The sequence below is a fragment of the Equus asinus genome, chromosome 21, assembly GCF_041296235.1.
Source record: "Equus asinus isolate D_3611 breed Donkey chromosome 21, EquAss-T2T_v2, whole genome shotgun sequence".
NCBI lineage: Eukaryota > Metazoa > Chordata > Mammalia > Perissodactyla > Equidae > Equus > Equus asinus.
In genome coordinates, this window is record NC_091810.1 from 13,636,508 (window position 1) to 13,659,705 (window position 23,198).

At 54.1% G+C, this 23,198-nt stretch overlaps 1 protein-coding gene and 1 long non-coding RNA gene across 2 annotated transcripts in view; both read right to left on the reverse strand.

Moving 5' to 3' along the window:
- IQSEC1 (IQ motif and Sec7 domain ArfGEF 1) overlaps positions 1-23,198 on the reverse strand; it is a 352,756-nt gene that overhangs the window by 210,944 nt on the left and 118,614 nt on the right. The window lies entirely within an intron of this gene.
- LOC139041451 (uncharacterized) overlaps positions 20,059-23,198 on the reverse strand; it is a 42,851-nt gene continuing 39,711 nt past the window's right edge. The window contains exon 3 of the long non-coding RNA XR_011496630.1: positions 20,059-22,759. This is a non-coding gene — a long non-coding RNA (uncharacterized lncRNA). The remainder of the gene's footprint in view (positions 22,760-23,198) is intronic.

Here is a 23,198-nt window from a genome sequence, read left to right on the forward strand (position 1 = left end):
GCTTGAGGAAGATTGTCACTGAGCTACCACCTGTGCCAATGTTCCTCAATTTTTGTATGTGGGATGCCACCACAGTGTGGCTTGATGAGCAGTGTGTATGTCTCTGCCCAGGATCCAAACCCACGAACTCCAGGCTGCTGAAGGGGAGTGCCTGAACTTAACCACTACAGCCCCAGGATGGCCCCTCCTCAGGCTCTTTCTGCAGCCCAGCCAGACTCCAAGTCCGGGTTGCCCCAGCATGGTCATTACAGACGCATCCCCGCCCTTGTGTTCATGCTTCCTCATCCTCGCAAAATCACCCACGGATGGTTACACTGGGTCTCCTAAGGCACACGCACACAGCAGACGTGGCAGTGGTAGAAAGACAGAGAAGAGGAGCAGACAGACAGGAGGCACGGCTGCACGGTGCTGTACAAATTAGCAAGGACCTGAGGGCCTCAACGCTCACAATTTTAAAAAGGCTCCTGGATCTGGATCTGACTGGAGAAAGGAGGCCCGTTTGGCAATCAGTCCTGGGACAACTGGTGTCTGTATGGGAAAATGAACTTGGATCCCTACCTCACACCAGATCCCAAACCAATTCCAGGCACACTAAAGTCCTACATTTGAAAGGGAAAACTTTAAAACTTAAGAATAATTGTCTACGTGGGACTATCTTTCCAAATTTGGGGTTGGGAATGACTTCTTAAACAAGAAACGAAAAGCTCACTAGACATAAAAAATCGGTAGATTTGACTGCAGGAAAATGAAGAACTACTTTTTACCAAAACACAGGTGAAAGGACAAACCACAAAGAGCAAGACTTTTGGAATATGCACAACCAGCAAAGGATTGGAACCCAGATACAGAAGGAACTCCTACGCATCTGCAGGAAAGACAGAAGCAACGAGCCCAGTCTGCAGCAGGCACTTCTCAGAGGAGAGCACAGGCAGCAGAGAACAGGGGCAGAGATGCTCACCTGCACTGGTGTGCAAGGACATGCACATTCAGACCCCAGGGAGCTGTCATCTGAGGCCCCCCAGAGTGGCCACAAGTGGGACATCTGACAGCACCAAGGGCTGGAGAGGGTACAGACCTCCCAGAACACAAGGGCAGTGCTGGTGCGGGTCAACTGCTCACCACTTAGAAAACCACTTTGGTGCTTTCTTTTTAGGCTCACAATTCACACACCTTCTAACCCTGCAAGCCCACCCCTAGCCTTACACAAGACACACACGAGAAGATGGCATAGCAGCATTGTTAATAATAGAAAAAAATCAAACGGAAATGACTCAAATACTCATGGAGAGGAATATGCAGAAATAATTTGTGGAATAGTCACAAAATTTATTTTCACACCAGTAAAAGAAAAACGACAGCTACACATGACAGCATGGATAAAGCTTAGAAACTGAGAAATGTTGAGTGAAAAGCGCAAATCTGAGCAGTCCATACACAGTATGGCAGTTTCAGAAAGCACAAGAACAAACAAACTATACTTCGCCTGGACATCCATAGTAAACCTGTGAACAAGAGAATGACAGAGAAACAACACTCAGGACAGTGGTGACCTCCAGGGTGGGGCAAGATGCAAACACACAGACTCAAATCACTGAGAAGGTTCCAGTTCTGGAGTGAGTGGTGTGTTCACAGATGCCCACGATTTTACTATCCTTTATAATGTATAAGACCCACTCAAAATGGGAAAAACAAGGAGGAACACTGTGGATCCAGACAGATCCAGTATGATGTCCCTGTCACACAGCTCGCTGTGTTCACTTTGTGTCACAATGGTTACTCTGAGGTCTGTGGGGAGGTCAGACCAGGAGGCAGAAGGACTGAAAACTAAACGAGGGCATTCTTTCCCCTGGGCCTCAGTTTCTCTATAGGCAAAATAAGGGAGTGTAGCAGGAATGACAAACAGTTGGCATGCATAACACAGGTCTCCCCTTCCTTACCCATTGCAGACATTACTAATGGATTGCAGCACTCTCTAGTGCGGAGCATGTGTGCAGCTTTCGACTCCTTCTCAGCTCGGCACTGCAGGCTGCCAGGGATGGTGGATCAGAGATGGCACACTCAATGACACGTCCCCGCTGACCCAGAGAGTCCCTCCAGCTCTGGCCTGGGAGTTTTGAAGCCAGGCCGGCAGGCACCAGCACTCTGACAGGCAGTGCCTCTCAGGGAGCAGACTGCCGGCCCTGGAGCCTGCCCTGGCCAGACTCGGGAGGTGGAACCTCAGATTCTGCAGCGCCCTCCCTGGTGGCCTCCAGTCTCCTGGACCCCCTGCTGCCCGCCACACACCCCTCCAGCCCTCCATGCTCTCACGTGTCAAGGGTGGGAGGCAGGCTCACGTCTAGCCCTGCTGGTCGGCTTCACTGACTTGACAACAGCTCGACTGGCACAGAGGGCCGGGTGGGAGCTCACGTCACCCTCTACCCCAGGGGTACCGGCTTGCCCACAGTGCCCTGTCAACCAGCCTCCCCAAAAACTGATGGCATTCCTCCCATGCCCTGCTGGCTGGGGCCTCCAGGCCCCTCCTCCCTCCCCTCAGGGCTGCAGCTCGCAGAGTCCTCCTTGGTCCCACTGCCCAGCTCCTTCCTCCCCAGCGGGGTCCGTGTCCCCTCCTATAGACGGCCACATCACAGAGTTCAGCTTTGTTGTGGAGAACTTGTGTCTGGGGCCAGGTTCTGTGGCTGTCTGTCCCCCACTTAGGGGAGCCCCTCAGAGACCACCTCACAACTGGCGTGAAAATAAAATAGCATTGGGAATAACAATTCTCGGAATCAGGGGACTTTCCCCAATGCTCTCTGCCTGGTGCATCTACCTCATGGCCAGTGAAGTCGGCAGTGAGGGACACACTTCACTCCCACAGTGACAACAAAGTCAGGGCCACAAAGGGGAGTGGCTTCCTGGAGTCACTGCCCACTGCCCCCTCCTGGGAGGCCGGGAAGCGTTTCTGCCTGAAACCCCTGTCCTGCTTGGACACGCCTCCCCCCAGGCCAGGGACCCCTGAGTGGCCACAGTCCCCAGTCCCCGAGCGGCGGGACTTGCCCTGTCTCTTCCCACCCTGCAGATTATTTCTGTAACAAGGTCATAGCGAGAGACGTTACACCCAGGGACATGGTGTTTTTGGTGGCTCATCTCTCTTCCACTTTATTCATCTGATGAAATTTTGAATGACTGCTGGGGCTGTGTGCACAGGAAGTCTTGATTTACTAGAAAGAGCTGTGGCGGGTTCTTAGAAGACAAGGACAGGAACTTAAGGCATCTCAAGGTCTCCAAGGAGTAGAGTGGAGACAGAGCTGTCTCTGGCTGCTTCATCCTGAAACACAGCACCAGCACGCGCCTGCACGTGGCCTGCCTGGCCCCCGGCCGAGTCCGCCTCTGACGCCCATTGTGTAACGGCCTGGAACCTGTTATGATCCTCACTGTCCATGGACTCGGAGGAGCAAACGCCACACACTACTTTTCACTTGCAAAGGTGCAGAAACAAGAATGCTTGGGTTCCCAGGAACACAGATGCCAGCTGTTCACTTCTGGTCCCGGCTCTTCCTGGCTCATCCCCTTCAAGTCTTGCAAACTTTGGGCACACTGATTCTGGCTCTACGATCCCCGCCACACTCCCCCGGCAAGTTCCCCACCTGGACAGCTCCAACGCCTCCTCAAAACCCACTCTGATGCCTCCTCCTCCAGGCAGTCTCCCTTGCCGTGCCCTGGCCTCTTTCATATACTCTTTTATCCTCTTTTATACTAGCTTGAATGATCACAGTGGGTTCAAATGCTGCTGCTTGCAGGTCTGTCTCCCCTGCCATGGGGTGGGTCTGTGGGAGCAGGGCTCATGGCTGTTCACCCACGTTACCTCCAGGCCCTCAGCACGGGCCCTGGCGATAGTGAGGATGGAGCAGGGCCTCAGAAAAGCATGAGCTACATACCTGAGCTCTGTCTTCACGGGACTTATAGTTTAGTGAGAGAGATCTAGTGGCCAAGAAGGGTTCAAGGTACTTTGAACACACGTCAGGCAACCCTTTCCTGAGTACTTCGCCTTTAAGCCGAGATCTCACTGGTGAGTAAATATAAACTGGGCAGAAAAGCGTATAAAGAACTTTCCAAGGAGAGAGAATAACAGACCACATGCTCAGTGAGCAGAGGCTGGGTCATGGTTAATAACAAATGAGACCCCAGATCTCAGGGGCCTACAATCAAGTCTTTCCATCTCTCATGCGATGTGTCCACATGGCCTTCCCTCCGGACCCAGGCCGCCAGTGAGGGCTCTATCTGGAATACTGTCACTGCCACAGAAGGAGGTGTGACCTGGTAAAGATCACACCGGTTCTTGGCTGTTCCTCAGTCCCTTTGCCCCGCCTGAGAGCAACAAGGGGCAGGGCCGCCCCATCCTCCAGGGAGGGAGGAGCCCCCACAAGGTCCCGGAGGGTGGGCAAGCCGACATCCAGTTCCACACCACACGACAATTTTCCCAGGGGCAAAAGAAAACCACTGAATAAATTCTCCACTTGTAGCAAGTCACTCTGGCCACAGCGCGGAGAAGAACAGACTGGAAACGGGCAAGAGTGGATTTGGGGAGGAAAATTCGGAGGCCATTTCAGTTTTCCAGGGAAGAAAAGTACAGTCCTTTAGACGAGGGTCATGGCAGTGGAAACTGAGAGAAAGCAACAGATTTAGAAGATAGGAAGATCGAGTGAGGGGCCTAGGGGTGCAGAGACGAGTGACTATGTGCGGAAGGAATGGAGCAGGCCTGGCTTCTCACGTCTTACCAGCTGCGGGCTCCGGTCTTTTGGGCAGACCGGTAAGCCTATTCTCTGTTTGTTCTGGGGCTCCCTGGGTTCTCCTAACAAAAAACAAGCATGAGCAAATAAAGGAGGGAACACACGGATTCGTAAGGCGATGAGCACTGAGTGAACTGACAAATGACGGACAGAGTGACCAGGGGAGTTAATTCATGTCCCTAGCTGCTCAAAGAACGAGGAGAAACTAGACTCAACCAGAAGAAAAGGGAAGTCCTCCCCACTGGGCATGCTCAGAGGGACCCCTCCCCCCCCAAGGCCTCAGGGTCTCCATTCCTCCAGGGAGCAGACCAATTTCAGTTGTGACAGAGAAGGGAGGGGTGGGCGGGGAGGAGCAGGGCAAGGAAAGGGAGGCGACATGGATGGTTCTGTGGAACCTCTGCCTCATCCTCTCCTCCCTCCACGTGGCCTCCCCGCGTCTCCCTTTCAGAGTCCACAGCTTGACCATCCGTGGTGGGTGGGCTTGGGAGTCACCAACACCCCAGGAGAGATTTTTCTGTCGCGGCAGCATTGGGCAAGCTTGCAGGAGCTCAGCGCCCAGGGTCCGCACAGGCTCAGAGAGCCCCGGATCCTCCTCTACCCTGGGTGCCCCCGACGACCCGAAGGGGAAGGACTCACATGAACAGCTGTGTCACTGTGGTCTCGTCTCAGCCCAGCCACCTCTGGAGCATCGAGGTCACTTTCCGTGACACACACAGGCTGCCTCACAGCTAGGGACACACTCTAAGACAAAACCACAGGGTCTCAGAGCTGAGGGGGTCCAGGACCCCATTTTCCCCAGCGCCTTGCTTTGCAGATGAGAAAGCAGAAGCCCAGAGAGGGGAAGGAATTCCCTCGGGCCACACAGCGAGGGGCAGAGAGGGACTCGAAGCTAGCCTCCAGACAAAACTCATTTCCTTTGGAAGGTTCCTGGCGATGCCTTGTCCCGGAACGGGAACAATTAACAGGCCTGAAAACTCAGAGTAGCGCACAGTAGGTGCGCAGTGGACACTCGTTAACTGAATGAATATCATGGGACACAAAAAGCAGACCATGAAGCTGAGAGTGGCCCCCAAAGCCTGTCTTCCAACAGGAAGTCCCGTTCCTCTTTGGTGCCCGTTAAGTGGGGCTTGGAAAGCAGGGGGGGCGCAGGGAGAAGCGCGGCCATGAATTCTTTGTAAGGAGAGAACAATGGAGTGTGGGAAGCGGATACACCCCAGGAAACCAGGGACAAAGTGCTGGACCCTTGGCCCGGCTCTCCCAGGCCCCACACCATCTCCCGCCTAGGAAACGGGGAGCAGTTAGGGTTGGAATCTTGGGAGAAGAGAAGTTCTATTTCTGTTGGGCTCTGAGGGGCGATGATCCCAGCCTGTGACTGACTGGTGGTGGCCATTTGCTTTCGTAGACGGAAAGGCCACCTGAGAAGGACATCAGCACAGAGGGGAGGAAGCCGAGCCAAGAGGCTGGGAGAGACGATTCCTGCTGATGATATCGAGCACCCAGGTACAGCCTTGCCTGAAGCTATCTGCCTTCAGACTTCTTACTTACATAAATTATTCTCTCCTGCTTTGTTTAAGACACTTTGGGTTTTCTGTCACTGTCTATCAAAAAAATTCTGCCTGTTCCTTCCAGCTGGCTAAATGGAGCACTTTGGAACAGCAACAGAACTCAGAATCTAGGCTAGCTTTAGGGGATCACTTCCAGATAACATGCAGACTCCAGTCTAACCTTGAGATGGAAGTGGCCTCAAGCAATATCTATTGGGGGCCTGCTGCAGGCCTGGCTACTCACATTACCCAAATTAATCCTCATTTTAGAGGACAAGATTGAGGCTCAGAGAAGGCAGGTAACTGGGCTGTAGAGAGGACATGGGGAGCCAGACGGCAAATCCAGATTCTGCCCTTGCACTCTGGGAAGCTGCACCACATGGCTTGTCCATGTGACAGGGGCTGGGGTGCCCAGCGTCATGTGCGTGTGGTGGGAGCGCCTGAGCCATGGTGGCTGTATGTGGCTTTCAGGAGGCGCCCAGAGGCCATCCGCACAGAAGGGAGGGAACCGGGCCCCAGCACCCCCGGCTGCCCCTGCCCAGTAGCCCTTTCTCTTGCTTTGCTTGGAAGAGCTGCGCTCACGCAACCACTCACAGGCCAGTGTCTGGAGCTGCTACAGGGAAGGCCCGGAGCCATCGCCGCCCACTGTACCTGGGCAACCTCCTTCCTTTGGGCCTTGGGGGACCCTATTCCCCACTTGCATAGCACAGGTCTTTTCCAGAATATGCAGAGAGCCTCACTCATTTTGGAACGGGATGTGGCCATAACTGCCCTTTCCGTGTCTCCCTGAAACGCAGCTCACGGCCGCCCAGGGCTGCCGCAGGAGAGACCAGGATGACAGCCCATCCACAGCTCAGCACCTGAGGCCCCGAGAGGTGAGGGCAGCCTGCCGGGAAGCGCTGCTCACCAGGGACATCCCACACCAGCTGAACAGGCTGTCGAGGCCCCGAGGGCCGGATGCAGTGCTCAGGCCAAAGTGACCCCAGAGGCTTCTTGACGGCTGGGGCCCTCAGGCAGTGGGGCGCGGGGCGTCTCCGCGGTGTCTGAGGGCCTGTGGTGTGCAGGTTCAGGGTGCGCAGAGAAGCAAGGCCAGAGGCCAACCCCAGAGCTGTTCACAATCCAAATACAGACGAGCCAGCCAGGCTGACGGAGAAGCACAGCTCAGGGGCTGTGTTCACAGGTGAAAGGCGGGGACAGGGCGGAGCCCATGTCTGCTGGGGACTAGTTAAGGACAGAAACTTTTAAACTGAGACTTGCAGGCTGTACAATTAGGTACGTGTTTGGCTGAAGTAACAGAAACCTCGACTAAGAGTGGCTTAAACTACAAGGCATCTAGATGTGAGAGACGGGAAGTCCAGAGGTGGTCTGGTGGCCCAGCAATGTCATCAGTGACTCACATGCCACCCACCTCTCTATTCCACCATTAAGAGAATGTCACTCCCTCATGATTGCAGTGTGGCTGCCTCCACTCCAGCCATCACATCTGCATACTCAGTGCTCAAGCAGGGAGCAAGGGGGCACCTTCCTCCCTTCCCATCTCTTTCTTTACAGGAAGGAAAATCTCTCACAGAAGCCCCCATAGACTTCTTCTAACATCTCATTGGCCAGACAAGTCCTTGCCCCGACCAATCACTAGGGGTTGGGGGCAGGTGGTTGCCATGACTGGCTTGGACCAACCATGATTTCTCCAAATTGAGCACCACAGGAAGAAGGAAGGGTGGGGTGGGCAGAAGCTGCTGTGTGAGCAACCAACTCGATCCTACCGTAAAGGAGAAGTGGATTAGGGAGCTGAGGTTGCAAGGACAAGGGGACAGGAGAGCAGGGTAGCAGCAGGCACAGAGGCACAGGGGTGCAAAGCGCGGGAGACGAGCCCGGTGTGTGAGCACAGTGCAGGTGGGGCAAGGTGGGCAGTGCCTCCCATTACGTTTGATGCCTGGAGCGAGGTAGACCCTGGGCAATAGGGAGCTACTGAGAGACGCTGAGCAAGTGAGTGAGTGCAGGCGCAGAAGGAACCCGCAGGTGTGCAGAGGGCCCTATGCTTCAGGAGCTGAGCAGAGCCTTCTGTGACCGGCAACAATGTTGCTAATGACGCCGAGGCCTCTGTGCAAATGATGATAACTGACAAGACGGAGTAAATACCACCCTAATTCATGAACTGGATAATGGCAGCAACCTGGTTCTGGACATTAGAACGCACACACAGCCGGGCCCTTTGGACAGCTAGGCTGGCACAGCTGTGACGCCCACACCTCACCTCTCCCATCTGCCCTGGGCCTTTGCACACCCCGCCAGATCCCCCCAAAACACAGCACAGGTGTTGTAGTTGACACAGGACGCCCCTGCCTCTGAGGGCGAGGTGACTGTGTCCCGGCTCACAGAGCAAAAGATGGAGGCTGGAAGCGGGTCAGGGGCTTGCCGCTGAACGGTGGGGCGGGATTTGAACCTAGAGCCTGTCTTTCCTACCCCACCATGCTGCTTTATGACCTCAGAGCCTGGACATTTGCTAACTGAGAACTCCTTCTCACCCCAGCACTCCCCCAGGGGGTGGGGCGGGGGGCGTGGAGGGCTCCTCCCTCTGCAGTGCTCACCCACAGGACCCCACAGACGTGTCCTTCATTATGACACAGGGCCTCCCAAGCTGAGCATGAGGACCACCCTGCAGCCGCAGGGACCACCGTCCACGGGTGACACGGGCAGGGGTGCTGCGGGCGAGCCTCACAGTCTGGCCCGTGCCTGAGAGGCCAGCACCCCGATTAAGGCTCCCCCTGTGCACACAATCACATCCTGCAGTGGAGGGGCACCTGGGCTGAGGCTGGCCCGTTCTGGCCTTAAAGAGCACACTCTGGTCTCCTAGGGGGCTGACCTTTTTAATTAAATTACACATTTACTACCCAACAGCCAAGCCCCTGCCCTGCTCCCTGTAGTCCTCGGCCTCTCAGCTTTTTCTCCTCTCCAGGACCAAGTTCTCAGCCTCAGGTCGAGGCCCATTCTGGAGACACAGACTGTCCCTTCAGGTGTCAGCTTCAGTGCAACAGGCCCTGCCATCCCCATGTCCCTGCTTGGGGCCGGCGGGGCTCCTCACTGGCTCTGCAGACTCAGGAGCCAGGGATGGAGGCGGCGCCTGGGCGGGGTCTGCCCACAGGACAGGGCAGGGGCGGGAGGACTCGCCCTTAAACCTCAGGGCAGAGGTCTCAGGCAGCGGGCTGCAGGGAGCCATGACCAGGGACCCAGCAGGTTCAGAATAAGTCGACTATACCAGCCGCCTCTGGGAAGCACGGCTGTCAGCGTGAGAGCAGAGGGTGCCGTGGGCCGGGACCGCCCCCCAGAGCGCGGGGGTGAGCTGAGGGCTCTGGAGTCAGGACCCTGGGGTGTGAAGCCGGCTCCACCGCAGGCCCAGTTACTAAGGCAACACGGCCTTCCCCTCTGTAAGGTGGGCATCTTGGAGTCGCTCTCTCCCGGGATGGGGACTAAATGAGGCGCAGGGAGGGCTCAGGAGGGGTCTGGGCTGGGCGCTGCCCCAGGCATGCTGTCAGAGCCACCGAGAGGACCGTCTGCTCAGCTGGGCTGGCCTGCCGTTTCCATCAAGGGCCAGAGGGGAAATATTTTAGGCTTTGAGGGACCTGTGGTCTGTGTCGCAACTGCTCGACTCCGCAGTTGTAGTGCAAAAGCATGGACAGTGGGCGGCTGGGGCTCTCCACCTGCTTTCTGGAGAGGGTCCAGGCCCTCGGACTCCCACTCTTACACGCTCGCGTTTCCAGTAGTGGGTGGGGCTGCGTTCTGATAAAACTAGCTGCCCATGAGGGCTGACCCCTGGTCCAGGAGGCTGGCTGGGGCGGGGGAGGGGGTTTACTCCCCTGAAGTTAAGGGCAGAGGGTCACATGTTCTGGAATCCACATCTCCTAGCCCCAAAGTGACAGGCAATTTGTAAATCCAGCCTCTGGGGGTCTTGCAGCTAAAACACCAGTGGAGGGGCCTCTGTTCTTGCTGGAACGACCTGGAAACTGAGTCGGGAATTCAGCCAAGTCACAGAAGCTCAGAGCAGGCCTCCTGGGATGCTGGGACCTGCCCCTCCTCACTGCCACTGACAAAGGAAAGGTTTTGGGCGGGGGACCGGAGGGCCTGCTGGATTACACTTGCCCCTCGTCAAGGAGCAGCTCTAGGTGACGTGGGCACACGTGCTGTGCTGTTGAGCTCGTAGGAGGAGAAGGTCCTTCTGGGAGGGCTGGCTTTTGCGCTTTGAAGGAGGGTCTCCTGTGTGCCAAACACACAACCATCCGAGTCAGGTCTGGAAAGCCAGGCACAGAGCGGTCCGGAAAAGCTTCAGGTCACACAGCCACTAGCGGCAGAGCTGGGTTGTGACACAGACCTGATGCACAGGCCCATGCCCTCTCCACTCTCCCAGGAGCCATCGGGATCCCACACATCAGTGTCCCTCAGAGAGGATGGATATCGGAGCTGGCAGCCGGCCCTGTCTGCCGGACGCCATCAGAAGGACAGACATTCCCTGGGCACCCGTGGGGCAGCCAGTCACGCGCTGTCTGCAGTGCCCCAGGCTGCTGCCAGCCAGGACAGGGTGCCGGTGGCTGAGGCCCGGCTCCGCCCTGGGCCGAGTCGGAGTCCTTGCGCTCAGTTCTCCTCTCCGGGGGCTGGAATCAGCAGCTACTTCCCGAGGGTCCAGGAGGATGAAATGAGCTAAGACGGACAACGTCCTTGAGGCCACAGGGCACAGAGGGTGCTGGGGGCCGCTGCACCAGTTCATCTCTTCCTCTCCCCTTTGCCGGACGAGGAGGAGACCCGAGCGGCAGGGCTTGTCCCCATTCTTATCCCTGCCCGGCGGGACCTGTCCTCCGCCCTCCAGGGCGCCCTCATTCCCACCCTCGGCTGCTGGGACACTCGGCGAGGCTGCATACTTCCTGAGGCCTCCACGCCTGACCACAACCCCCTCGGACCCCTAGGATGCCTGGCTCCCTGTGAGCTCCCCTGGAACCTGGAGCTGGCCGAACGGCCCACCCCTCGATCAGGGCTCTTAGAGTGACTGCTCCATGCCACTGTCATAAAAAGGAGCAGTCATCACAGTGGACAGGCCCAACGCCTGCGCTACAGTCAGAAACCTCAGCTGCACGTGGACGTGACTGAGGCCGTTTTGGGGGCCCACACCCTGCCACTCCTCTGACCCCCCAACAGGCTGGCCCACGGGGCTTGGTTACCCTATCTGGACCTCTTGGTTGTAGTCATAAAGGCCACAGGATCGGAAGTTTCCCTTGGTCCTTCTGAAAACGTTAGGTAGTGTTAGCGCACGGTGGCTGCCTTTCTGCCCTGCACTGTGGCTCCCAGCCTTTTCCCCGTAGCGTTCGTCACGACAGTAATTCTAAGTCGTTTCCTCATTTAGTTGTTTTGATTACCTCCACGTGCTACATCACTGCACGTTTCTCAAGCTGGAGCACGCACAGCCACAGTTCTCTGTAAGGAGGGCGCAAAACAGTGCATCTCTGACACATCTTTCTGCAGCATCAAGTTTATTACAAGACGTGGAAAACCAAGGACTCATCGAGACCTGTCCGTCTTCCCACCAACGTGGAAGAAGAGCCGGACTAGACGGGGAGGGAAGTTGTGCTCTGGGAAAAGCAGTCCAGGCTCTGAGGTTTCACCCCGGTGGGGCCGAGGGGCAGGCCTGCAGTGAGGGTAGCCTCTCCTCGTGTCCCCCAGGCGCCTCCAGGCCGTCCTCTAGGGTCACCGAGTGTTTGGACGCAATGCTTCAGAAGGCCATGGACGTGCCAGGTCCCCTTCTGAGTTGAATCCCTGCAGAGAGCACGGCCGCAGTCGGCACAGCTCCGCCGGCCGCTGGACCAAGGCCTCAGGCCCGCACGTCCGTGCACACACGCGTGTCCTTGCACTGCTCCCACTCACAGCAGAAGGCGTCCACCTCGCACCGAATGCCCACCCCGCGGGGCCGGCTCCGCAGCGCAGCATCTCACTCTCTGTGTAGAATGCAGGGGTGCGGCTCGACGTCCCTCCATCAGTGGTTGGAACCTGCAGGGACCTCACCTGGGCCGCACCCTGTTCAGCTTGCCGTGCCAGATCTTACTCGGCAGGCAACAGCACAGGCCTCGCAACACCTTGAGGAGCCTCCGAGCGGCGCCCCCCCGGCCCTGGCTGCGGCCAGAGGGAGAGGCTGGGGCCCCCCCACTGGGCTGCCCAGCCTGCTGGGAGTCTCCTCGGCAGCTGCCCTCCCGGGCCCCACCGCTGGTGCTGGCGCCGGGGGTGGAGGGGACCAGGCTGGGGACCTGCAGCGGGGTTGTGCTGGGGGTGGCGGTGCCCGACTGCAGGCGGGGTAGGGCTCCGGCAGGCTCTGCGGCCTTCAGCCCTGGCTCCTGCTTCTCAGGCCGCTGACAGCCTGCCTCGCGGAGCCAGGTGGGCAGAACAGGCTCACTGCCACCGCGTCTTCTGGGGCGCGCCGAGGCCCTCAGCTGCGCCGCCCAGGGTGGCAAAGAGCTGCAGCTGCTGGCCTCGGCGCAGGGGAGGGACCTCCCGGTGCTGGCGTGGCCATCCCCCTGGGGCTTCTGGGCCTTCAGGATCAGGAAGACGGCCATTGCATGGTTATACCTCCTTTTTCTGAGGGACTCCTGGATGTCACTCCACTGAAATCCCATTGTTATCATTGTCTCTGTCACCCAGGAGTCCCTCGTGTCACAAGGCAGCGGCCGATGTGGCCTCAGCTTCGGCCGGCCCCAGTTGACCCACGGGTCCCCCATCACCTCTTGTAAGGTCTTCCTCTTCCCGGGGTCGAGGGTCAGCATGCCTCTCAGCAGCTGCGCGCACTCGGGCGAGAGCAGCAGGGGCGGCGAGTAGGCCCCGCTGAGCACGCTCCGCCGGACGGCGCCGAAGTCCTCCCCCTGGAAAGGCAGGGACCCGGTGAGCGTGACGTGCAGCAGCACGCCCAGGCTCCAGACGTCGGCCGGGGGGCCGTCGTAGGGCTCCAGCCGCTGGACCTCGGGGGCCGCGTAGTAGATGGTGCCGCAGTACGTGCTCAGCGGCCGGCCGGACTCCAGGCTGCAGAGGCCGAAGTCGGCCAGCTTCGCGCTCCCCGCCGGGTCCAGGAGCACGTTCTCCGGCTTCAGGTCCCGGTGTACGACGCCCCGGCGGTGGCAGTACTGCAGAGCTGAGACGAGCTGCCGGAACCGGTCGCGTGCCTCCTCCTCTGTCAGGGGGCCGTGCTTCATCAGGTGGTCGTGCATGTCGCCTCCGCTGACGAATTCCGTCACCAGGAACAGAGTGTCCTCCGTGCTGATCACCTCCAGCAGGCCCACAATGTGGGGGTGACGCAGTGTCTTCAAGCTGTGGACCTCACACAGAAGGTTCTTGGCAGTGGAGGCACTCTGCTCCTTCTTAGAGATGATCTTTATGGCCACCTCCGTCCCGGTGGGGATGTGCAGGGCCAGCTTCACCTTGCCGAAGGAGCCCTCGCCAAGGGTCCTCAGGACCCTGTAATCATGAAGGCAGGTCTGCCTGCCAGCAGAGGTGTCCGCAAGGCCCGGAAGCATGGTGACCTCCTATCTACACTAACTTATAACTCTAACTAACCAGGCTAACTATGCTTAGTAACTACAGGAACAAACAAAACGATACTATGCTAATACTAACAATACTAACGAGGCCACCTATGCTTCCTAACTATACTAAGTAGTACCACTAACTATCCCAAAGATACTAACTACACCCACAATACTAACTATACTAACTGTACTAACAATACTAAAAAAATTTAAAGAAAACGCGAAAAAGAACAAAAAAACAAAGGAAAAACAAAAAAATGAGAAAATAACAAAGAAAAATTGAGAAAAGGAAAAAATTAAAAAGTGAGAAAAATAAAAGAAAAATGAGACAAAACCAAAAAGAATTAAAAAATGAGAAGGGAGAACAAACAAAAATAAAAAACAAAATACAAATAAAAAAACAAAAAAGCAGTAAATAAAAAAATAAATAAACAAAATCGGGGGCAACAAAAACAGCGAAAACCAACTAACTGCGCACCAACTCCACAGGTCACCAGATAAGCTTCCCGGGCTGCATGTGCCCCAAAGGCCGAGCCTAATATGAGTTTTTGTAAATTCCATCACAGTGGCTCTTTATGAGGTCAGAGCAGGACATGCACCAGGCATGGCTGGGGTAGACTCCAGTGGTTTTCTTACTTTGTGGTCTCAAGAGCCCTTTACTCTTAAAAAAAGGGACCCCAAAGAGCTTTTTATTTTTGTGGGATATTAGAGAGTGATATTTACTTTGTTAGACATTAAAATCTGTAGGCTGCTTCAGTGGCCTTTTCATTTCTAATTTAAAAATCAAAACTTATTAAAGTTTTGGCTTCTGAAGACCTCAAAATATCTACACTTAAAATATTCAGTTCCTTTTCCTTAAACTCTGATTAGTCTCAAAATGATCCTACAACTTAACTGATATTATAACACTATAGGAAAACGTTCTGTCCCGTAAGGCATGAGAAGGGACGTCATTAACGTTCACAAAGCTGAGCGGAAGAGAGCTTTTAGCATATTTGCCCCAGTAAGATCATGAGCTGATTTCTCACCAGGAACCTTGGAGGCCAGAGGGCGTGGGTTGATGTGCTCCAAGTGCTGAAGGAAAAAATAATCCCACCAAGAATCCTACATCTGGCAACACTGTCCTTCAAACATGAGGGAGGAATTAAGACGCCCCCATAGAATCCACGGCTGGGAGAGTGCGCTACACCAGACCCGCCTCCAATGAAGGGAGCCCTGCAGGCTGAAACGAGATGACGCTGGACAGCAGCTCAGCGCCTTACGAGGAAATTACATCTCTGGTCAAAGTAAGTAGGTGGACGATTATAAAAGCTGGCACTATTGTAACTTTGGTTCGTAGCTCCACTTTTTGTTTTCTCCATTAAGAGACTAAAGGATTAAAAAAACCAATTATTAATATATGGTTTTGGACATACAATGCCTAGAGATGTAATTTTGAGATGTTAATAACTGAAATGAGGTGGAGTCCGAGCTGTGTAGGAGCTACATTTCTGCGCGTTACTGAAGCGAAGGTGGTATAAATTGACATTAGAGTGTTATAACTTTAGGATGTTAAGTGTGATGCCATGGTAACCAGAGAGAAAAAAGGTATAGAATAGACACAAAAGAAAATGAAAAGGTAACTAAAATGTTTCCCTACCAAAAATCAACTAAATGTGAAAGGAGACAGTCATGCAGGAATGACAAAAAAAGCTGTAAGGCATATAGAAAACAAACCACAAAATGACAGAGGTAAGTCCCTCCTTGTCAGGAATTCCTTTAAACGTAAAGGCATTAAACACTCCAATCAGAGAACAGACTGGCAGAATGGACAGAAAAACATTATCCCACTATTTGCTGTCTACAAGACTCTCTTTAGATCCTACAGTGGAAAAAGGTGAGCATGAGAGACTGGAAAAAGATAGTCCACACTAATAGTAACCAAAAGAGACCTGGGGTTCCTATCCTAACAGGAGAGCAAATGGACTTTCAGTCGAAAAAGGTTCTAAGAGACGAAGAAGTTGGAGCCGTCACTGCCCCACTCTCAATAAGGGGGACGACACTAGGCAGAACGTCAGTGAGGAAACAGAGGGCTTGAACCATGCAGTAAACCAACTAGATCAACAGACAGACACGGGACACTGCCCAACGAAGAGGACGCATTCCGCTCAAGTGGACGTGGGACACTCTACAGGGTACACCGTATCTTAGGCCCCAGTTTAAATCTCAATAGATTTTAAGAGGTAGAGATCATACAAAGTATCTTTTCCAACCACCATGGGATGGAGTTAGAAAGTAGGAACAGAAGGAAAAGTGGAAAATTCACAAATTTGTGGAAAGTAAACAATACGCTCTTAAAAAACCAATGTGTCCAAGAAGAAATCACAAGGGAAGTTATAGAATAGTTTAGAGATGAAGGAAAATGAAACACAACATATCAAAACTTATGGGAAACAACAAAGCAGTGCTAAGGGGGAAATTTACAGCTATAAACACTTACATTAAAAAACAAGAAAGATCTCAAACAAACAACCTAACTTGATGCAACTTAAGGAACTAGAAAAAGAAGAACAAACCAAACCCAAAGCTAGCAGAAGGAAGGAAAGAATAAAGCTTAGAGCAGAGACAAGTAAAACAGAGAACAGAAAAACAACAGAGAAAAGCAACAAAACCAAAAGTCGGTTCTTTGAAAAGATGGACAAAATTGACAAACCATTAGCTAGACTGACTAAGAAAAAAAGAGAAAATTCAAATTATTAGACCCAGACATGAAAGTGGGGACATTACTACTGACTCTACAGAAATAACAAGAATTATTAGAGAGTGCTATGAACAACAGTACTCTAACAAATGGGATAACCTAGATGAAATGGACAAATTTGTAGAAATACACATCCTCCCAGGACTCACAAAGCAGAAAATCGGAACAGACTTGTAACTAGTCAGGAGATCGAATCAGGGATCATAAACCTCTCCACAAAAACACCTCTGGACCTGCGGGCTTCACTGGTGAATTCTACCAAACACTTGAAGGAGAACCAACATCAATCCTTCTCAAAGTATTCCCAAAAATTCAGGGAAAAGAACACTTCTTAACTCATTCTATGGGGCCAGCATTGCCTTGATACCCCCCAAATATCTCTGGCCCATCTTCTAGACAGTCATCGGAGGGTTTTTCTAAAATATCTAGCCAGATGGGTTCTTTGCCCAGTGACTTGAATCCGGATCCGACAAGATAACTCTACTTTCCGTGTGAAGAGAGGACCAGCAGTGCCCCCAGAATCAGGCTGAACACATATGGACGCCTTCCAAGGGCCTCAGCCCACAATGGTTGTCCACAGAGCAGACTGGACGCAGCTGAAGGGAATATTAGTGACCTGAAAGACCACCCAGAGAAGACTGCTCAGGATGCAGCACAGACAGCCAAGGAGACGGAAACGTAAAAGACAGAAGTCCGGTGAACCTGAATCAGAATCCCAGGGCAGAGAAGGGAGGATGGAAGAGAGTAAAATGGGACCCTGCCCAAGCTGGGGCTAGCTCTTGCTTCTCAAGCAAAATGGGCTTCTCCAACCCTCCCTCAGGATTCCAAGGAGGGGTCTCCAGAGACTGTGGCGGAGAGAGGAGAAAGGAAAGAAGGCAGCGGATGTGACCTGAACGCTGCCGCATGTCACCCACTGCCTCATCTTCAGCCTCATTTCACAGGTCCCTTGGCGGTGAGGCTGAGATCTCTGCTCCCATTTCATTGTGGGGCAGATAGTCACCGTATTTGAGTGGTATTCACAACCTTAGTGGGTAGCTCGAAAACATGCACACAGTAGGGGCTCAATAGAGACTGTTGACTGAGTGTGAGATCTGAGGCTCGGAGAGTTCAGTGTCTGGTCCATGGTGACACAGAGGGTAAGACAAGGAGAAAGGATTTGAATTCCGAATTATCGGAACCCAGTGCCTCCATTCCTTCCACTCCGTGGTGCTGAAAAATGTTTGCTCGCCTCCCAGGGCCACCTGCTCAGCCCTTAGTCCAGCCCCTCCGGACACGGCTGCAGGAGAAGGCCCCCAAGCCATCTCTGACTTGGGGCCAGCTCTCATTCTGTCCTGGAGGCTGAGAGTTATGCTCTGTTTACCTGGCACAGCAAACGTCCCCAGTCTCATCTGCCACCTTCAGCAATTTTCATACTTCTTTGCGCACAAAATAAACTGCACGTTCTCATTTTGGGTTTGGGGAAAAAAGGCCTGGTTAATTACAAAGGCTGTCTTGCCTCGGTGCGGAGTGAGGGGAGATGTTCCCAGGAAAACGAACTAATCTCGGCTAATGGCTTTCACTCCCACATCTTGGTCCCCATTAGGACGACGGCTGTAGCTGAGCCCACCTTCTCCAGAAGCAGCTCCCCTGCTCCTCAGACAAGCAGTCCTCAGATTTCACCGGCTGCTGCCAGCCCTGGGCCACTTGTTGCTGCCTCTGAAAACGCCGGTCAACGTTTCAGAATCCCGCACAGGGGAGGCGACCCACAAGGGACCGCTTCATTCACTGTTTTTCTGAGGATCATCACCTCGCACTTGGGAAATGGGCATAGCCTGACCCCGGACACGGAGAGGCCACACGCTGAGGCTGCCTGTTAGAATTGTTAACGATTCAGATCCCCAGGTCCCACCCAGGACCTGCCCAGGTCAGACACGATGAGGGTGGGCCTGGAAATCTGTATTTTCAACAAGCAGCACAGGCGATTCTGACTTGGAAAGGCTTTGGCGTGGACGTCCCGGCTCTGCCCCTGAAGCCGCATCGTCCTGGGGGTGCTGCTCCATATTTCTCAGCCTTGAGCTCCCAGAACTGAAAACATGGGGCAGTGACAATGACAGCTCTCTTGAGGGGGTAGGGCTGGTTGTGCAGATGAGGTGAGGCCCGACCCACAGTGAACACTCATGCAGTGGGACTTATTGATAAATAAATGGAAAGCGACAGGATACACTGGAGTATACGAGGAAGCCGTTTGGGGTAAAACTAATTCGGCCTGACCTTGTTTTTCCAAAAGCGCCTGACGTGGCCTGTTGAGCACGCATTGTCCACCTGCTTTAAACATTTCCTATGTCCCAAAGACAAGAATGAGGCCCTTAAAGACAGGGATGTAGCTTCCCCCTATGTTGGTGTTTCTTTCAGGATAAGCATCTCTTCCTGGAAACCGAGGATTAATTACTGACCTGCTGTGCTCACCTTGTGACCACTGAGCTGCCGTGTGAGCAAAGCAAAGTGACAGTAGTAAAAGGGACATTCCCGTCATATGTGACGTATGCTCTTTGTTTCAAGACTGTATATGACCACTCTGTACACCCCCACTTTGCTGCCCTTCCCTCCTCGGGGAAGGAAGGCTCTGGGCTACAGTCCTCAGACCTGGCTCCTAATCGACTCACCCCAATTTTTTTTTTTTTTTTTTAAGATTTTATTTTTTCCTTTTTCTCCCCAAAGCCCCCCGGTACATAGTTGTGTATTCTTCGTTGTGGGTTCCTCTAGTTGTGGCATGTGGGACGCTGCCTCAGCGTGGTCTGACGAGCAGTGCCATGTCCGCGCCCAGGATTCGAACCGACGAAACACTGGGCCGCCTGCAGCAGAGCACGCGAACTTAACCACTCGGCCACGGGGCCAGCCCCTCGACTCACCCCAATTTTGGTTTATAGACTGATTATGGATTGTCTGCATCAATGTTATTTATATTAGTGCACATGGCAGAGTTCATCTCAAGGGGTTGATGAGAGCCAGGAGGAACGGAAGATAATGGTTTTACCCCGCAGAAAGCCCTGGCATCTTACATACAGTGTCAGCAGTCTCCTGGCCCTCCACGCAGCTATCCATCCTTTCCAGACTCCAAACTCCGCACACCTCTTCTCTGCCCACGGCCCCCCCAACACAAATCTTTAGAAGATTGAAAGTTGGGGGCCTCCAGAGCCTCCCTCAGAATGCAGTGAAGAGCAGACACCTGCTCCTGGGGACACGAGCAAAGTCCTGTGTTTGCAAAATGGTCACAAAGGAGTCATTTTGAAACTGAGAATGAAGGAGTTAAAACTTCCCTGGATTAGGGTGACATCCTGTGCCCAGGAGGCTGAGGTGGGAAACAAAGTAACCAAGTCTCTGCGCCTGTTTTGCAGACCAGCAGGAGGACGCTGATAAGAGAGCAGCTTGCTGACAGCGCCCCCCCGCCCCCCCCCCCCCCCCCCGCCCGCCCAGGCTTGACTAGACGTCACACAGGAGCGGGGAGAAGCTGAAAGGACTGATGGTAACCTTGGACGTCACGACTAAAATCCACCACAGGCAACACGCAGAACCCCCCCAGTTTGCACATGCGACCCACGAGGGAACATGAACGTCGCGCCTGCACAGAGGACTCTTAGAATGTCAGCCCCCAAGGCCACAGGGATGCTCCCCCTCCCCTCGGTAAAGGCCCCAGTAAGAACCCTGGCTCGTTGCTTTTTGGGGAGTTCAAGATCACAGCGTTAGCTGCCAGTTCTCCCTGCTCAGGACTTTGTAATAAAATTCCTGCTTTCTTCCACCACACCCGGCGTCAGAGATGGGCTTGCTGTGCGATGGTGAGCAAACCCACTTCGGGCTCAGTAGCAATTTCATTTGTGGAAAATGAACACATCTGATCTTGCACACGTTTCACCTTGGGGGAACCGTGCACACGAAGTCACAAGCAGGCTCCTCCTGTTTGTACAAAGCGATCCCTGCTGCTCTAGGCAGCCGAGGCACCAACCAGGAAGGTGGCAGCTGGGATCACTTGAGTCTAAGGAAAGTGACCTCAGCAAGCAGGGACCCTGGGGTAGGGGTGGGGTCCAGGAGGGGCTCTCGGGGTCCAGGAGGGGCTCTCAGGGCTCATCCCCTTCGGGTTTAGCAAAGACCACCAGCTCTCGGCGCCCATCAGTACCTTAGTGAGCCAAGCTAATGGAGTCCAGACATCGCCTTTCTGAGTCATCAAACGCCGCCCCTCCTGCCCACTCTGTTTACAAGGGTTTGTTGTGGAAGGAGGGACAAGGGACGCTCTCCACTGAGCAGGGTGAATGGTCCACTTTTCTTTTTCCTGCCAGTTTATGGCCTGAAAATATTGATGAGTCCTGAATCCAGTTAGACAAATATTCATTTGCGCCTGTTCTGTGCAAGACATCGTGCCTGGGGTTCCTTGCTTATCAAGTAGAATTCCTTCCACTGATGTCATCACAGGACCAGGCACAGAATTTGTCACCCCAAAATATGCCTCTTTGGCATAAGGGCTATTTTGGGCTGATGATTATTAAACAAAAAAAAAAGGCAAATTTACACTTGTAAGAGAAATCTCCATTTGTAAGGGTGCCTCTCTCTCTGTGCCAGGAAGGGGAGGATGACTAAACCTCTGGACACTCTTATCAACAGAGAAGGCAATGACTTCAGTCTGCATGACATCTTCACCCAGTTTCCTGTACTTTTCCCGTACCCTCTCTCACTGACCCCATCTTAACAGCAGGAACTTAAAGCCATTTTTCAGGGGCCGTGAGCCACCCAGGAGCATGTGGAGAAGAGGAAATTTTGATCTGCTAATCGAAACTCATCCTGCCAGCCCTTGCACATACCAGCCCTGCTCCCTTACGCCTCCCCCCGTACCTTGGATGGCGAGACGTTTGTGAGGCCTCCTGTCTCCTTGCTGATGGACTGTGCAATAAAGCCTTCTGCCCTCAAAGCCTGGTGTGCCATGGTGTCGGATCCTATGTGCACCGGGTGGGGAGCCCTTGCTCTCTAACACTGAGGCCCACTGGTGCCTGCTCTGTGCCTGGTGGGTGTCAGCCCCGCCCAGAGACCACCCAGAGGCCTCAGCCCAGGTCACTTACTTTGCCTGGGGGAACAAGACAAGTGCTCAAGTCACTGGGACACAAAGCAGAATGAACTTGCATATCAAAAGCAAGCACAGAAAGCCACCGAGCACAAACCAGGGAAGAGCACTCCAGTCGTGGCCCCTGCGACGCTCAGGGAGGCAGCAGCTCGGGGGACCCTGAGAAAGGTGTGGGGCCTGCTGAGCAGTATGTCACCAACTAGTGACCCCAAGGAACTCAAGAGTGGATTTGGATATTTTAACTCTTTTTCCAAATTGTTCTTTTCCTTTTTTACATTAAGGAGATGCAATCACCAACCTCCCTGAACCGGACCAGGCCTCACCACGAGAGCTCCGCCTGTGACCTTTGCCTTATTTTAGTGCTAAGATCTCTCCAAGAGGAGCTTAGACCTCATTCCTGTAACCTGCAGTGTATGTGGAAGCAGGTTTCCAACTGAGCCAGCAAGAGGATTCCCACCTCTCCCTTTTGAACATTCATTCCCCATCCCAAATAAAAGGCCCTGCTCCCCGGTGTTCGGGTACGCTGAGACTCTGGAAATGACTCCTCATGGTCTCCTATTTGCTGCAAGTACACTTTACTTTCTGAGATGAGTGGCTCTGGTGGAGGGTCTGATTTAACTCGCCAGGAGGGAACCCACTCCGGTTTCGGTGACAGAGGGGTGGAGGAAACAGTGCAGTCACACAGAGAAGCCAGAAGACAGCAGGGAATCACGGGACGCGTGTAGAGGATGAGTGGCACAACTGGGCGGGTGCAGCAGAGGAGCAGGAGTGGAAACGGGGCTGCATAGGCGGGTGTCCAGCTGAGGGGCCCCTGTGAGAGCCGCAGCTACAGCACTATGGCACCGAGAGAAGCAGAGTGGGCTGGCACCGAGAGAAGCAGGGCGGGCCACCGTCAGCGTTGAGGTGCGGAATAACCCCGGGGGCCCTGAGAGGGCAGAGGTGCTGTGGGAGACACTCGCTTAAGGAAAGAGACCTCGTGGACACTCTTACCGAGATAACAGATTCTGCAGTTGTCCAGTAGGTAGTGACTGGAAGCACGAGGGTGGGAGCAGCCCGCCAGGCGTCAGATCCTGAGCAAAGGGAAGGCCTTTATATGTGTGCCCCGTGCCCATGCTCGTGCACAGAGGATGTGCTGTGTGACTGAGGGCCGACACCCACATCCACAGCTCTCTGGGGCTGAAACACAGAGCCTGGCACGGGGCAGAGACACAGCCGAGGCCTGACAACAGCATCTGAAAGTCCTAGCAATGTTTCCTACCACGACTCCTAAAGGTCTCTGGACCCGTCCCTCCCCAGGAGTCCACACAGTACAGGGGTTCTTCAGACCCGGGACAATTGAACTCAGCCTCCTCTGCTTGGACTTACGGCAGTGTTCTTCCTTGCCCAGCTCCTCGTCTCCACGCGTCCTGCTGAGAACCATTTGGCTGGAGCTGGGAGCACATGTTCCACATTGCACGCCAGACCCCTCTGGTATTCCGAAGCCAGTCCTTATTCTCACCACACAGGTCC